We start from the raw sequence: 14,338 nt of genomic DNA on the forward strand, positions 1-14,338 counted from the left end.
AAGTTTAGGTAGTTTGGAGGTTGAATTCTTTTTTATTCTGACAGGCCCTTATAGTGGATTTGATCTTTGGGACTTCTGGCATTTTTTGAATGTTGTTTCATTTGAAGCTTGTGTTGAGCTGTCTTGTGCGTATAAGGCACTCTCAGGTGCTGTGGAGAACTGGTGGGAGTAGTAATGGTGATGTTAATAAAAGCTGATACCTACACACTGTTCTAATAAGTGCTTTACGTGTGTCAGTTCATTGACGTGTAACAAATCATTTTAATCCCTGTCACAGGCTGTGAAGTAGGAACGGTTATAATCCCCATTTTCCTGTTGACAAAACTGAGGTAAAGAAATGTTCAAGAAAAGTCAGGATTCAGTGCAGATGATGAGACTCATAGTCTGATCGTGGAGACATACTGCTTTGCACTATGTGTGTCCCTGTGATAACTTGGCATGTGCAGTCTGGTAGGAGCGTAAGAAGGCTTCCCAGGTTTACAGACAAACAAACAAAACCCCAAGGAAGCTAATTTCTCGTGAATGGTGCAGACTGCATGTTCTGTGAGTCTGTTTTTGGGGGGGCGGAGGGGTGGAGACCAGTCTTCTTTTGACAAGTGTTATCAAAGTTGGCCGAGTTTCCACGTCCACAGGGGATTTGATACGTGTTCCTGGTGGGGAGGATAGGCTAGTAAGTGCTCTGATGGGACCAGGTGCCTAGTATGTTGTTCCCTGATTAGTTTTGTTGTGTCACTGGGTCAGCTGAAGGGGTCCTATAGGAAAGTAGAAGAGTGCCAGATCCCAGAGGAACTTGAATGCTAGACTAATACTGGTCTTAAACCACAAGAGGTGTGGCTTTCCTTATGAAATAAAGTTTGAGGGTTTTTTGGTTTTTTTTTTTTTTTCAATTTATTTTTTATTTTTTTTTGCTGTGCCGAGCAGCTTGCGGGATCTTAGTTCTCTGACCAGGGAATGAACCCAGGCCCAGAGCAGTGAAAGCGCTGAGTCCTAACCACTGGACCACCAGGGAATTCCCAAAGTTTTTTTTGTTTTGTTTCGTTTTTTAAAGTTTCTACCTGAAATCATTTCTTGACATCCATTAGCTCAGACATATATTTAAGTAAAGCTTTTTTCTTCCTATTATAATAGATGAATTTGTTCATTTTTATTCCCTCCTGAAAGTATCAGTAGTTAGCATTTTTTGCACATTATTTGAAAATCCAGGTGTTAGATTCTTATTGCCATAGGGGCATTCTGTAGATTCTTTGTAAAATAATTTTAGGATTCAAGTCCTTATTGTACTTCTCTTACCTTTAATCTTCTAGCCAACTAGAAAATTAAATCTCTTCTTACAAATTAATTCGTCTGATGTCAAAAAGTCTTTGTATTCTAAAATAATAGTATAAAACAAAGCCTGTCTTTAGATTTATTTTGCCCACAGTATATGAATTTAAAATCTTCAAGTAAATGTGTTTCTTATTACTATCTCTAGCTCTATTTTCTAAAATTAGCTGACACTTTTAGTATGATTAATTTTATACCATCTCATGGCTTGTTGTAACTTAAAAATGCTTTGTGTTTCAAGATATCAAAACGTGAGCAGGTCTCTTGCCACGTAGATTAGGTTTGTGATTTTGGCCGTTTTCCCAGCATTGAGGTCTCTGTTTCGTGCTGACATGAGGCCCCAGGAGACTGGTGGCTTAAATTGTATTTTAAAGTTTTGTTTTTGTTTTTTAATAAACATGTTTAATTCGTAGTTTTTCGGTAGTCCTTTACAACCTTAACTAGGTCAAAGATGGATTTGCTTTAGTTTGTCAATTTATTCCCTCCGCCATTTAAGAGAGCAAATTCCATGAATCTTTTTATTCATGTAATCTACAAATCATCTTATGTGCAGAGATAATAAGTGAACATGGAACTTGTTTCCAGTTATACAGATGTCTTAATACCCAGTTTATCATCCCTACCTAAGAATGTGGCTTTTTATTTTGGGGTGTCAATAGAACAGAGAAGGAAACAGTGAATTGGGTAATTTAGCATTGCTACTTACTGGTCGTGTATCTTCTGTCAACTTCTTTGCCATTTGGTTTTAATTTCCAATTGCCGTTTAAATAGGTGGCAGTTAAGTATGACTGTGAATGGCAGAACAAATTTAAAGAGCAAATACTTTATTTATCATATTAATTTATCCAGCACATGTCCCGTTGACCACTTCCTAAGTACCAGCACTGTGCTGTTACACTTTTAATCTTCCATTTGGAAATCTGCTGACATTCTGGGACTTCCACTATCAACTTACAACACTCACTTTCCCCTCCCTCACCAGGGTGACCATTTCTTATCAGTAGGGTCACAGAAGGAGGAGAAAATCCACTGGGGACTAGACTTCCTGCTCTTAATACACAGATGAAACTGGGCTGTTGGGGAAATATGCAGAATTTTAGATTTCTGCCTGCCTTATTCCATAACTTAAAATAAAAGCATATATGTTTTATATATGTGTGATAGGACAGTAATCTGCCTATGAGCTTAAATGGCAGGGATCACTGCCCTCAAATCTTTTGAGATTGACCCCAGCGGTAATAAGCAATAGTCTTAGTAAACAAATATATACCTACTTTTGCATGTAGAACTATTATTTGGATATTCCCCTGTGAGAAAAGACTTAGACTGCGGAAGAAGTGTGATGGTGAAATTTACTAATAAATTAGTTCACTCTAAGGTGTAACAATTGAGTACTATTTTTTTGTAGCTCAGTTCAGCAAATATATATTGAGGACTAGTGGGTGGGAATATAAAGGTTTTTATTTGTGGGAAAGCAGATAATTTCATTAATGTCTGTATTTCTCTAGTTCAGTGTTTGTCAAATTACAAGTTTCAGCATGTTGGGTTGTGACCAATATTTAAAAAAAAGAAAAAAAGAGGAAGGAAGGAAACAGAAAGTAAAAATACCAGCGTATATGCCAAAGAGTAAATATGCTAAACTTTGGTTTTACTTAGGTGCATATCTGTATACTGTGTCAGTGAGAAATATTTCTTGCTGTGGGCCACCGTTAAAAAAGTTTGAAAACCAATTTCTAAGTAAACCCCTGGAGGGGCAGCTGGCTCTGCTTCCTGTGCCTAAGATGACTTTGGGACAACCTGAGGATGAGAATGGGATGTGTAATTGTCACTGACCTCTGCTGAAGCACAGGGATGTGAGTGCTGGTACCAAAGCAGTGCCAGTGACAACTTGTGCAGCAGACTTGTGGTCTGGGGCCAAAGGCAGAGAGGGCTGGTGATGGTGAAGGGTTGGGTTGTATTAATTGTATGAGCGCTCAGTGCATGTGCGTAGGTGTTTTGGGAGAAGGCAGCATCAACAGTCTTAACCTATTCGCAGAGCAACAAGCAAACAAACCGTGAAGCTATTTTTAGGCAGTACTCATAGTGGTAAGAAATGCCTTTGGAATCGAACTACTTGAGTTTGAATCCACGTTCCACTACTTACTGTGTGGCCCTGAGCATGTCTCTTAACTCTCTGTGCCTGCCTTTTCTAATTTGTGAAATGGAGATTGTAATACCTATCTCCTGGGGTGGTTGTGAGGATTAAATGAGCTAATATATGTGAAGTGCTGAGAACAATGTCTAGCACACAGTAAGCACTCAATACACGTTAGTTCTTTTATCGTTAGTATTACACACAATGTCTGGCCTCTAGGTGGGAACGATTATCTTAATTCTGATGTAGTCTCGTTTATCTGTTTTTTCTTTTGCCACCTGTGCTTTGGTGTTTTATCTGCAAAACCATTGCCTCACCCAAGGTCACAAGGATTTACTCCTCTGTTTCCTTTTAAGAGTTTAATAATTTTAGCCCTTACATTTGGGTCTGTGATCCATTTTGAGTTAAGTTTCATGTATGGTGTGAGGTAGGTAGGGTCCAACTTCATTCTTTTACATATAGCTAGCCCATTGTCCCAGCATCGTTTATTGAAGAGACTATTCTTTTCCCATTGATGAAAATATTTCTTTAAATAGTAATATGACCAGAAAACTACTAGAGCTCATTAAAGAATTCGGTAAAGTTGCAGGATGTAAAATTAATACGCAGAAATCTGTTGCATTTCTATACACTAACAACAAAAGATCAGAAAGAGAAATTAAGGGAACAGTCCCATTTACCATCGCATCAAAAAGAATAAAATACCTAGGAATAAACTTACCTAGGGAAGCAAAAGACCTGTGCTCTGAAAACTGTTAAGAGGCTGGTGAAAGAAACTGAAGACAACATAAACAGATGGAAAAATACACCATGTTCTTGGATTGGAAGAATCAATATTGTCAAAATGACTATACTACCCATGGCAATCTATAGATTCAGTGCAATCCCTATCAAATTACCAATGTTAAAATTTGTATGGAAGTACAGAAGAACCCCGAATAGCCAAAGCAATCTTTAGAAAGAAAAATGGAGCTGGAGGGATCAGGCTCCCTGACTTCAGACCATACTACAAAGCTACAGTAATCAAAACAGTATGGTCCTGGTACAAAAACAGACATATAGATCAATGGAACAGGATGGAAAGCCCAGAAATAAATCCATGCACTTATGGTCAATTAATCAACAACAAAGGAGGCAAGAATATACAGTGGAGAAAAGACAGTCTCTTCAGTAAGTGGTGCTGGGAAAACTGGACAGCTACATGTAAAAAAATGAAATTAGAACATTCTGTAACACCATACACAAAAGTAAACTCAAAATGGATTAAAGACCTAAATGTAAGACCAGATACTCTAAAACTTCTAGAGGAAAACATAGGCAGAACACTCTGACATACATCATAACAGTATCTTTTTGGATCCATCTCCTAGAGCAATGGAAATAAAAACAAAAATAAACAAATGGGACCTAATTAAACTTAAAAGCTTTAGCACAGCAAAGGAAACCATAAACAAAATGAAAAGGAAACCTACAGAATGGGAGAAAATATTTGCAAACAATTTGACAAGGGATTAATCTCCAAAATATACAAACAGCTCATACAGTTCAATATCAAAAAAAACCACAACCCATTCAAAAAATAGGCAGAAGATCTAAATAGACATTTCTCCAAAGAAGACATACAGATAGACAAAAAGCACATGAAAAGATGCTCGATATTGCTAATTATTAAAGAAATGCAAATCAAAGCTACAGTGACGTATCACCTCACAATGCTCAGAATGGCCATCATTAAAACATCTACAAATAATAAATGCAGGAGAGGGTGTGGAGAAAAAGGAACCCGCCTACACTGTTGGTGGGGATGTAAATTGGTGCAGCCACTATGGAGAACAGTATGAAGGTTCCTTAAAAAACTAAAAATAGAGCTACCATATGATCCTGCAATCCCATTCCTGGACATATATCTGGAGAAAACCATAATTTGAAAAGATACATGCACCCCAGTGTTCATAGCAGCACTATTTACAATAGCCAAGACATGGAAGCAACCTAAATGTCCATTGACAGATGAATGGATAATGAAGATGTGGTATATATACACAATGAAATATTACTCAGCCGTAAAAAAATGAAATAATGCCATTTTCAGCAACATGGATGGACCTAGAGATTATCATATTAAGTGAAGCATACTGGACAAAGAAAGACAAATACATGCTATCGCTTATATGTGGAATCTAAAAAAAAAAAAGTGATACAAATGAACTTATATACAAAACAGAAATATACCCACAGACACAGAAAACAAACTTATGGTTACCAAAGGGGAAAGCAGGGGGAATAAATGAGGAGTTTGGGATTAACATATACACACTACTATATATAAAATAGATAACCAACAAGGACCTACTGTATAGCACAGAGAACTCTACTCAATATTTTGTAATAACCTATAAGGGAAAAGAATCTGAAAAAGAATAGATATATACGTATAACTGAATCACTTTGCTGTACACCTGAAACTAACGTAACATTGTAAATCAACTGTACTTCAATACAAAAACCAAAACCAAACCAAAATAAATAACAAATTAAAATTTTCTGACAGATAATTTAAAAACTCTTTGTTTAGATTATAGATGTTAATAAATAATAAAGTTGTGTTTACATAGGTATGCTTTTGTGTCTGAGGAAAAAATAAACAAGGCAAAAAGTCTTCTTATCAATAAAGTTATTTTTGCAAGAAAGCTGCAAACCAGTTACAGCTCATTGATTGGATAATTTTTCCTACTTGCTGAGGTATTGATATTTTAGTGTTAGTGATACTTGAACTATGAAATATTGTTGGTGATATTTAAATTGTACGATGTCCATTTTATGGAAAGGTTGGTCATTGAGCATACATTTTATTTTATTTTTTAATGGTATTTCCTTTTTTAATATATTTATTTATTTATTGGCTGCATTGGGTCTTCGTTGCTGTGTGTGGGCTTTCTCTAGTTGCAGCGAGCGGGGGCTACTCTTCGTTGCAGTGTGTGGGCTTCTCATTGCAGTGGCTTCTCTTGCCGAACACGGGCTCTAGGCATGCGGGCTCAGTAGTTGTGACTCTCGGGCTCTAGAGCACAGGCTCAGTAGTTGTGGCTCACGGGCTTAGTTGCTCCGAGGTGTGTGGGATCTTCCCAGACCAGGGCTCGAACCCGTGTCCCCTGCATTGGCAGGCGGATTCTTAACCACTGCGCCACCAGGGAAGTCCGACCATACATTTTAGAAATTTGTTTTTGTGTCCATACCAGGTGTAATGAATTAAGTTATCTGTTAAAACTCTACAGGACTTTTGTTCAGTATACAGTTGCAGAAGAACTCATTGCTCAAATTTGTAAGACTCTTTTTCTTCCTTTTGTCATATTTCAGTCTTCTGGTTAAGATTAATACCATATGAGTAACATAATTAAACCTGATGAAATTTTAAATGCCAAAATATTTGAGCAGAAACAATAACTTGTGTTTACTGATCTCCTACTGTTTGTCAGATATATTAGTTGGTATTTTACATGTTTTATCTCCAGTCCACACACCACACTCTAAAAGCGGGTGAGATCACCCAGGTACCTCTAAGAGGTTAATTCGTAGTTCGTGCTGGCTTATGTGGCAGCACTGGGGTTTGACTCTAGGCCTTTCTGACCTCAGAGTGCCTTAAGGTCATGGAATTTCTCTACTAGGCCACTCTGAAAAGAAAGTGATCTTTTCTCTAGTCTTTTCTTGTTACTGTTTTTCAGCCATTGGGTAGTGGAAGGGTAGTCACTGGCATCTGGTAGCCAGACCTCCAGAAAAGTTTTTGTCTTAAATTTGGGAGCTACTACTTTCAGATCATACTTTCTTATACTCTAAGATCTGGGGATCTAGGTAGCAGGGACTATCCTATATCCTTCTGAAGTTCAGGTGTTAAAATTAATAAACTCCTACTGTCTTTGTATCACTCTGCTCAGGGTTTATATTTTCAAGAGGCAGAGTTTGATTAACGTACCTTGGATTGTGTGCCGTTTTCTTAGCTGGACAGGGGAGGATACTTTGATTGATGCCCCCATCAAGATTGCATGCAGTGAGGAATAGAAGTTTCCTAAAAATCATTGGGTTCTGTTTCAGAAAGAAGGGGAAAGGGTTACTAGGTGGGCAGAGACCATAAGGATCCATTACATAAATATTAACCGAATCTGAGGACAGTTACTAGGTCATGTGGTTATTTTAAATTTGGCGATATATCTGGTTATTAATATTGAATATCTGGACATAGGGTTGCGAAAAAAAGTTGAGAACAAGAAAAAGATTAAAATTTAAAAAATTAATTGGAAAAGAGGATGACTACGGACACGTGTGTTCATTGTATGTACTGTTTTTAATGCAAGCTAACCTAAATGATAGTGAGTACATCACAACAGTGACAGTAGTCTGATGTCCTTTGAAAATGATGTGCATATGCATTTAATGACATGAGATGGTTTTTAGAAACTATGTTGAGTAATGAAAATACGCTAAAAGCTTATAAATAAATGTGGCTAATTAGATCTTATCTTTTTTTCTTGTATAAAATGTTAAAAGCTGAAACCAGTTGCCAGTTTAACTATTTTAAACTCTCTTGTTTACTCAATTCCCTCTCCTTGCTTCTCCTGCAAACCTTATGTAACTGTGTAGAATTGCTTCTTCATCTGTTCTTTTTTCAATCCAAGGCTTATTGCAGAAACTCTCTTTTTTACTTAAAAGATTTTGAAACCCAGAAACCCATTGCTTACAACTCAAAGGTATTGGCTTTTAAGACTTTGCCTTTTATGTGGGTTTCAAAAGCCTGAGTTGGAAACTCATAGAAGCCACAGTGCTGAATCTTGTTTTCTGTGTTCTGCTGTGTGTTTCTTTCCCTGTGGTGGTGGGTGTTTCCTGAATTGGTGGGGAACACGTGTGGAGAGGATGAGGAGATCGTGTTGGATAAGGAACCTGGTGAGTAGTATTTCCAAAAGGTGTCCTGGTACGCCTCTGCTACTGTCTCCACAGATAGATCAGTGAGAGCTGCACATGCTTTGAGAAATGGGAGGTCCAAGTAAATCATGTCATTTTGTGTTCATGCACCTATAACAAGAGTTTTTACTGAGGCAAAGAGAGGCCTTGTCGGGAAAGTGTGGCGTCACCCCTTTATTTCATCCTGTCGACCTCTTTGTCTTCTGGACAGAGAACAGCTTTAGGAAAGCCATGTTATAATTTCCTAATTAACCAACCCTTGAAGTAATATTTTAGGAAAGAGAGAGGGATGCACTTAACATATGAGAGAACTTTAAAATTTATTATTTATTTATTTATTGTGGCCGCACTGGGTCTTCGTTGCAGCACGTGGGCTCTTCATTGCGGCGTGCAGGGTCAGTAGTTGTGGCATGTGGGATCTTAGTTCCCTGAGCAGGGATCGAACCCAGGCCCCCTGCATTGGGAGCGCAGAGTCTTTTTATTTTTTTTTAATAAATTATTTTATTTTATTTTATTTTATTTATTTTTGGCTGCGTTGGGTCTTCGCTGCTGCACACAGGCTTTCTCTAGTCGCGGCGAGCGGGGGCTACTCTTCGTTGCGGTGCGCAGGCTTCTCATTGCGGTGGCTTCTCTTGTTGCGGAGCACGGGCTCTAGGCACCCGGGCTTCAGTAGTTGTGGCACGTGGGCTCAGTAGTTGTGGCTCGCGGGCTCTAGAGCACAGGCTCAGTAGTCGTGGCGCACGGGCTTAGCTGCTCCACGGCATGTGGGATCCTCCGGGACCAGGGCTCGAACCCGTGTCCCCTGCGTTGGCAGGCGGATTCTTAACCACTGCACCACCAGGGAAGCCCGGGAGCACGGAGTCTTAACTGCTGGACCACCAGGGAAGTCCCACATATGAGAGAACTTTAATTTGTGTTTGTGGCATTACCTGCAAGGTATGTGCTACGTTCATGCATAAGATGAAGTGGAGAGGGGAAGCTGGATAACTTACACAGTTGCTTCTAAGAATTTTATTAACACACAAATATAATTTATTTGTGTTCATCTCATTTTATCTAGGTTGCAGTGAACTATACACAAAGAAATGATAATTAGGAACATTTAAAAACCATTGTTATTGTTAGGAAACATAATACCTTTAAAATTACTCCTACTGAGGGATATATAGGCATTTCTGTGATTCTGTTAGAAATGAATGTTCCCTACCCAGTTTAGAATAGGACAGAAAGTCTTTCCTTTTCTCCTTCTTTGTACTATTCAGATTTCCACGTTTGGCAGGACAAACTATAAAAGAAAATGCATGTAGCGATGTCATACACATACTAACGTAAATGTGTGAATCTTTTTTTTAATAGCCAGCTGATTCTTGAATTTTATTTAGCAATCGTAAAGCAGACTTTTTTTAAAACTAAATAAATAAATTTATTTATTTATTTATTTATTTATTTTTGGCTGCGTCGGGTCTTCTTTGCTGCGTGCGGGCTTTCTCTAGTTGTGGCGAGCGGGGGCTACTCTTCGTTGTGATGTGTGGGCTTCTCATTGCAGTGGCTTCTCTTGTTGCGGAGCACGGGCTCTAGGTGCGTGGGCTTCAGTAGTTGTGGCTCGCGGGCTCTAGAGTGCAGGCTCAGTAGTTGTGGCTTACGGGCTTGGTTGCTCCGCGGCATGTGGGATCCTCCCGGACCAGGGCTCGAACCCATGTCCCCTGCATTGACAGGCAGATTCTTAACCCCTGCGCCACCAGGGTAGTCCAAAGCAGACTTTAAATATAAAAAATATGTTAATTGATTTTGCGTTCAATATGATATATCTTCCATTTGTTAATAATAACCCAGTAAGAAACAGGATGAAAGGAGAGAGGTTAAAGCCAGGTTGCAATGTCTGCGTTTTGGGACTTCCCTGGTGGTCCAGTGGTTAAGACTCCGTGCTTCCACTGCAGGGGGCGTGGGTTCTATCCCTGGTGGGGGAACTAAGAACCCACATGCCACGTGGCACAGCCAAAAAAAGAAAAAAAAAAAAGAAATGTCTGCCTTTTTCTTCTGAAGATTCCTTTTAATTATATTTATCAGAGCCAGAGAAATATTCTACTCAGCTAGCAAAAAGGTGTTATTTCACTTTCATAGCAAAATCCATCTTGGTTACTTTCTAAGCCGATTTGATAGCAAGAGTCACAAGAAGGACTCAAACCTCTTTTCGGAATAATTTAGAGGGGAAACAGTGAATCTCTGTTTCTGTGGGCTCCCCCAAAACCAAGACCAATCAGCAATTCTCCCATACTCTGCTTTTTTCAAACAGCATTGCTGTGTCAGGTGGAAGCAAATAGGCATGAGAGGACAGACTGACTTCAAATAGTCTGTTGGGGACACAAACTGCTCTGGCTAATTCCTACCCTAAAATGTGCAGTGGCAGCCCCAGAAATTCCAAGGAACACACATAAAAGTCCCAGAACATAAATCATTGGTGCACAGGGTCCTCTGGTTTAAAAAGTTTGAATACTTTATATCTGACTTTCAGGACTTTCGAATTACTGTGTAGTTATGTAAGTTAGATGTCAGGGTAGTTTCTACAGGCTAATGATTTGGAAGTCACTGAGGCAGGACACAGGGCTTCTGTGGATGTGTGTGTGGTGCTGCCTCCGATGTTAGGCATAGTGGACTCTCCCCGCCCCTCCCTAGCTCAGAAGCCTGTTGGAGGGATACACTCTGTGTTTGCTTAGTACCCGCATGCTGCAGACGGTTGGGAATTCTCATCATGGGGCTGGTGACATATTGTGTGCATGCATGTTAGGTGCTGTAGAAATTTTGCTTTTGATTTTTCATAGAAGATAATAATAAAGATCAGTAGTTCATGTCTCTTCAACTCTACCCAGATAAGGGCAAATAGGGGAAAAGTTTGAAGTTTGCAAAATATATCACAGTAGACTTAAAAAATTTTTTTCTTTTAATTTCAAACTTAGAGATGTTGAAAAATAGTGCAGAGAATCCCATATACCCTTCACCCAGATTCCTGAAATGTTAACATTTTACCACATTTGCTCATCCTGTGTCTTGTTCTTTCTCTCGCTGTTATATGTACTGTTTTCTGTGTAATACATAATATATACGGCTATTTATATGTATGTGGTGCATATAATTACCACATAATTTTTTCCTGAACTCTATACGGGTGAGATGCAGACGTGATACACTTTAACCTCTAAATACTTCAGTGTGTATTTCCTTATGGAAGGGTATATAGCTTATGTATAGCTAAGTACAGTTTTCAAACTCAGAAAATTGACATTGATACAGTACTGTTATTAGAGCTGCAGGCTGTTTTCAGATTTGCTGCTTGTTGCCCTGTGTCCTTTAATACAGAAGCGCAAACATGTCTGTCCCAGTCCTGCTCTGGTCACCCAGGGCACAGGTTATGTTCCGTGGCTGGCTCTTTTGTCTCCTTTAATCTAGAGCCGCTCCTCAGTCATGCTTTGTCTTTCGTGACTCTGACATTGTTGAAGAATGCAAACCATTTATCTTGCAGAATTTCCCTCAGCTTGGATTTGTCGTGTTGATGATGCGTTTTGGGCAGAGCACCCCAGAAGTCTTCCTAAATGGTATAGAGGCTTTTGGTGCTTCCCTCCAAAAACCATCTTCACAATGACCAATTTTAGTGTTATCGTACAGAAAGCAGAGTCAGATTCTGAAATTCGTCAAGATATTATAAATGCCCTTATTATTTTTGCTCTCCTGTCGCTTTTTCTTAAGAAAATTTGTGGGCTTTCAGTTAGCTTTCACAAAGTGGAAATTAGTGAATAAAGTCAGGATAGAGGGAGGAAGAAAGAGCTAGTGTATGTAAAGGCTGAAGAGGAAGGTTTAGAGCATATGTTTTATGTAAGCAAGCATGGGCCATTGCAGGGCCTGGGCCTTTAAACCCTCAGCCAAAATGGTGAGTTATTTATTCCCAGAGGGTTTCTGCCGACACACTGAAGTCAGTACACCCCTCTCCTTGTAGAGGTTGTGCACCCGTCCAAGGCGAGCACAAATGTTTTAAATGGGGAGGTAAGAGCTCTGTTGTGTCTGGTAGAAGTGAAGAGACATTAAGTGTATCAGTACAGTATTCAGTACTTACTACATTGTTTGAAATACTAACCCTTTTTGTGTTAATGCTTGTTCCTAATACTGCCTCTCTGACTGATCAAGAAACAGAGCTTGCAACCCACAGTGTCGTCTGTTTGGTTTCTGTCTGAACAGTAACAAAATGAGTCCCTGTCTTGACGTGGTGGCTGTGTGTGTCTCTTCCTCCCACCGCCCCACTGCTTCAAGACCCTCTCCTGCTCTAATCTAGCCGCCGTTTATAAGCGAGGGGGGAAGGTTCAGATTCTGGCTTTGCCACGTGCTCCTTTGGTGAATGACTTAACATTTATGAGTTTCTTTGTAAACGAAAGAGAACGAGTCAGTTTAAACCATCAGAGTGCAAGAGTAGTCTAGAAATTTTGCTCTATTCCTTAAAAGCCACAGAATAAAATAAACTGGTTTCTTGGGTTTCTTTTTATAGTGTTTGTTTAAACATTAGTATAGTGCCACTCCTTATATTCTATATCAGTTAGTACATTTTTATTAAAATGACACACTTTTAGATGATGATTTTTGGCATAAAATCTATATTACTGCTACATAATTTGAAGATGTAATCTGTAATCACTTATGCTAAGATCACCTGTTTGAAATTATGTACCAGCTTTTCTAAGTTTTTAGGGCTTTAGAAAAATTCCAAATGCTTCTTTGCTTGTATGTCTTTGTTATAAGGTATAACAAAATGATATATAACATATATCATTTAGATGCTTAATATTTGAAGATGACTTGTCCAAAGTTACTTAGCTGTCTAAGACTAGAATCTGGGCCTTTTGGTAGCAGTTTGTTGCTCTTTTCACTTAACTAATTGTTAGATCCATTAGGATTCCTTTATTCTCAGTCCCGTTCACATCCCTATTAATAGTGTGTGTGTTTATTTAGAAAAGTAATTTTCATTGAAATATATATACATATATACTACATATATGTGTGTATGTGTGTGTATATATATATATATTTATATACCTACAAGGGTTATGCAGACAAAGTTCATTCTCTGCTTTTTCTAACAAATCTACTTGCCAGAGGTAACCATTATTAACATGTTGTTTCATCTCTCTTCATACTGTTTTCTCTGTATTTAAATATACATGTAAGCGTAACTTTTTTTTTTTTTAATTTATTTATTTATTTTTATTTTTGGCTGTGTTGGGTCTTCGTTTCTGTGCGAGGGCTTTCTCTAGTTGCGGCGAGCGGGAGCCACTCTTCATTGCGGTGCGCGGGCCTCTCACTATCGTGGCCTCTCTTGTTGTGGAGCACAGGCTCCAGACGCGCAGGCTCAGTAGTTGTGGCTCACGGGCCTAGTTGCTCCGTGGTACGTGGGATCTTCCCAGACCAGGGCTTGAACCCGTGTCCCCTGCATTGGCAGGCAGATTCTCAACCACTGCGCCACCAGGGAAGCCCGTAAGCGTAACTTTTAAACCAAAATAAATTTTACTAAATAATTTTCAAATTAAACATGCTGATCCGCACTTGAAAATAGGGTCAGGGGTTAGGTCAGATCTCCTTCTTCACCTGTAAATAAACTGTTATTGAAACACAGCCATATTCATTCATTTATATATTGTCTATGCCTTCTTTTGTGCTACTGTGGCAAAGTTGAGTAGTTCTGACTATACGGCCTCCAAAGCCTAAAAGATATACTTTCTGGCTCTTTTGCTGACCCCTGTTTTAGATCGTAAGCATCTGGCATTTGTTTTTGCTTACTTTCTGGAGCACTAGTAAGATGTTCTCCCCACACTGTGCATGATTTATGGACTTGTACAAGGATAAGTGCAGGAAGAATTCCTAGATATGTGGCCGCTGGGTTGGAGATTGTCT

The 14,338-nt window shown here is 39.0% G+C and overlaps 1 protein-coding gene across 5 annotated transcripts in view; it reads left to right on the forward strand.

The window, feature by feature from the left end:
* The window catches only part of CLCN3 (chloride voltage-gated channel 3), an 84,276-nt gene that overhangs the window by 36,952 nt on the left and 32,986 nt on the right, over nucleotides 1–14,338 (forward strand). The gene's annotated exons all lie outside the window — the stretch shown is intronic.

Source organism: Balaenoptera musculus, chromosome 6 (assembly GCF_009873245.2).
Source record: "Balaenoptera musculus isolate JJ_BM4_2016_0621 chromosome 6, mBalMus1.pri.v3, whole genome shotgun sequence".
NCBI lineage: Eukaryota > Metazoa > Chordata > Mammalia > Artiodactyla > Balaenopteridae > Balaenoptera > Balaenoptera musculus.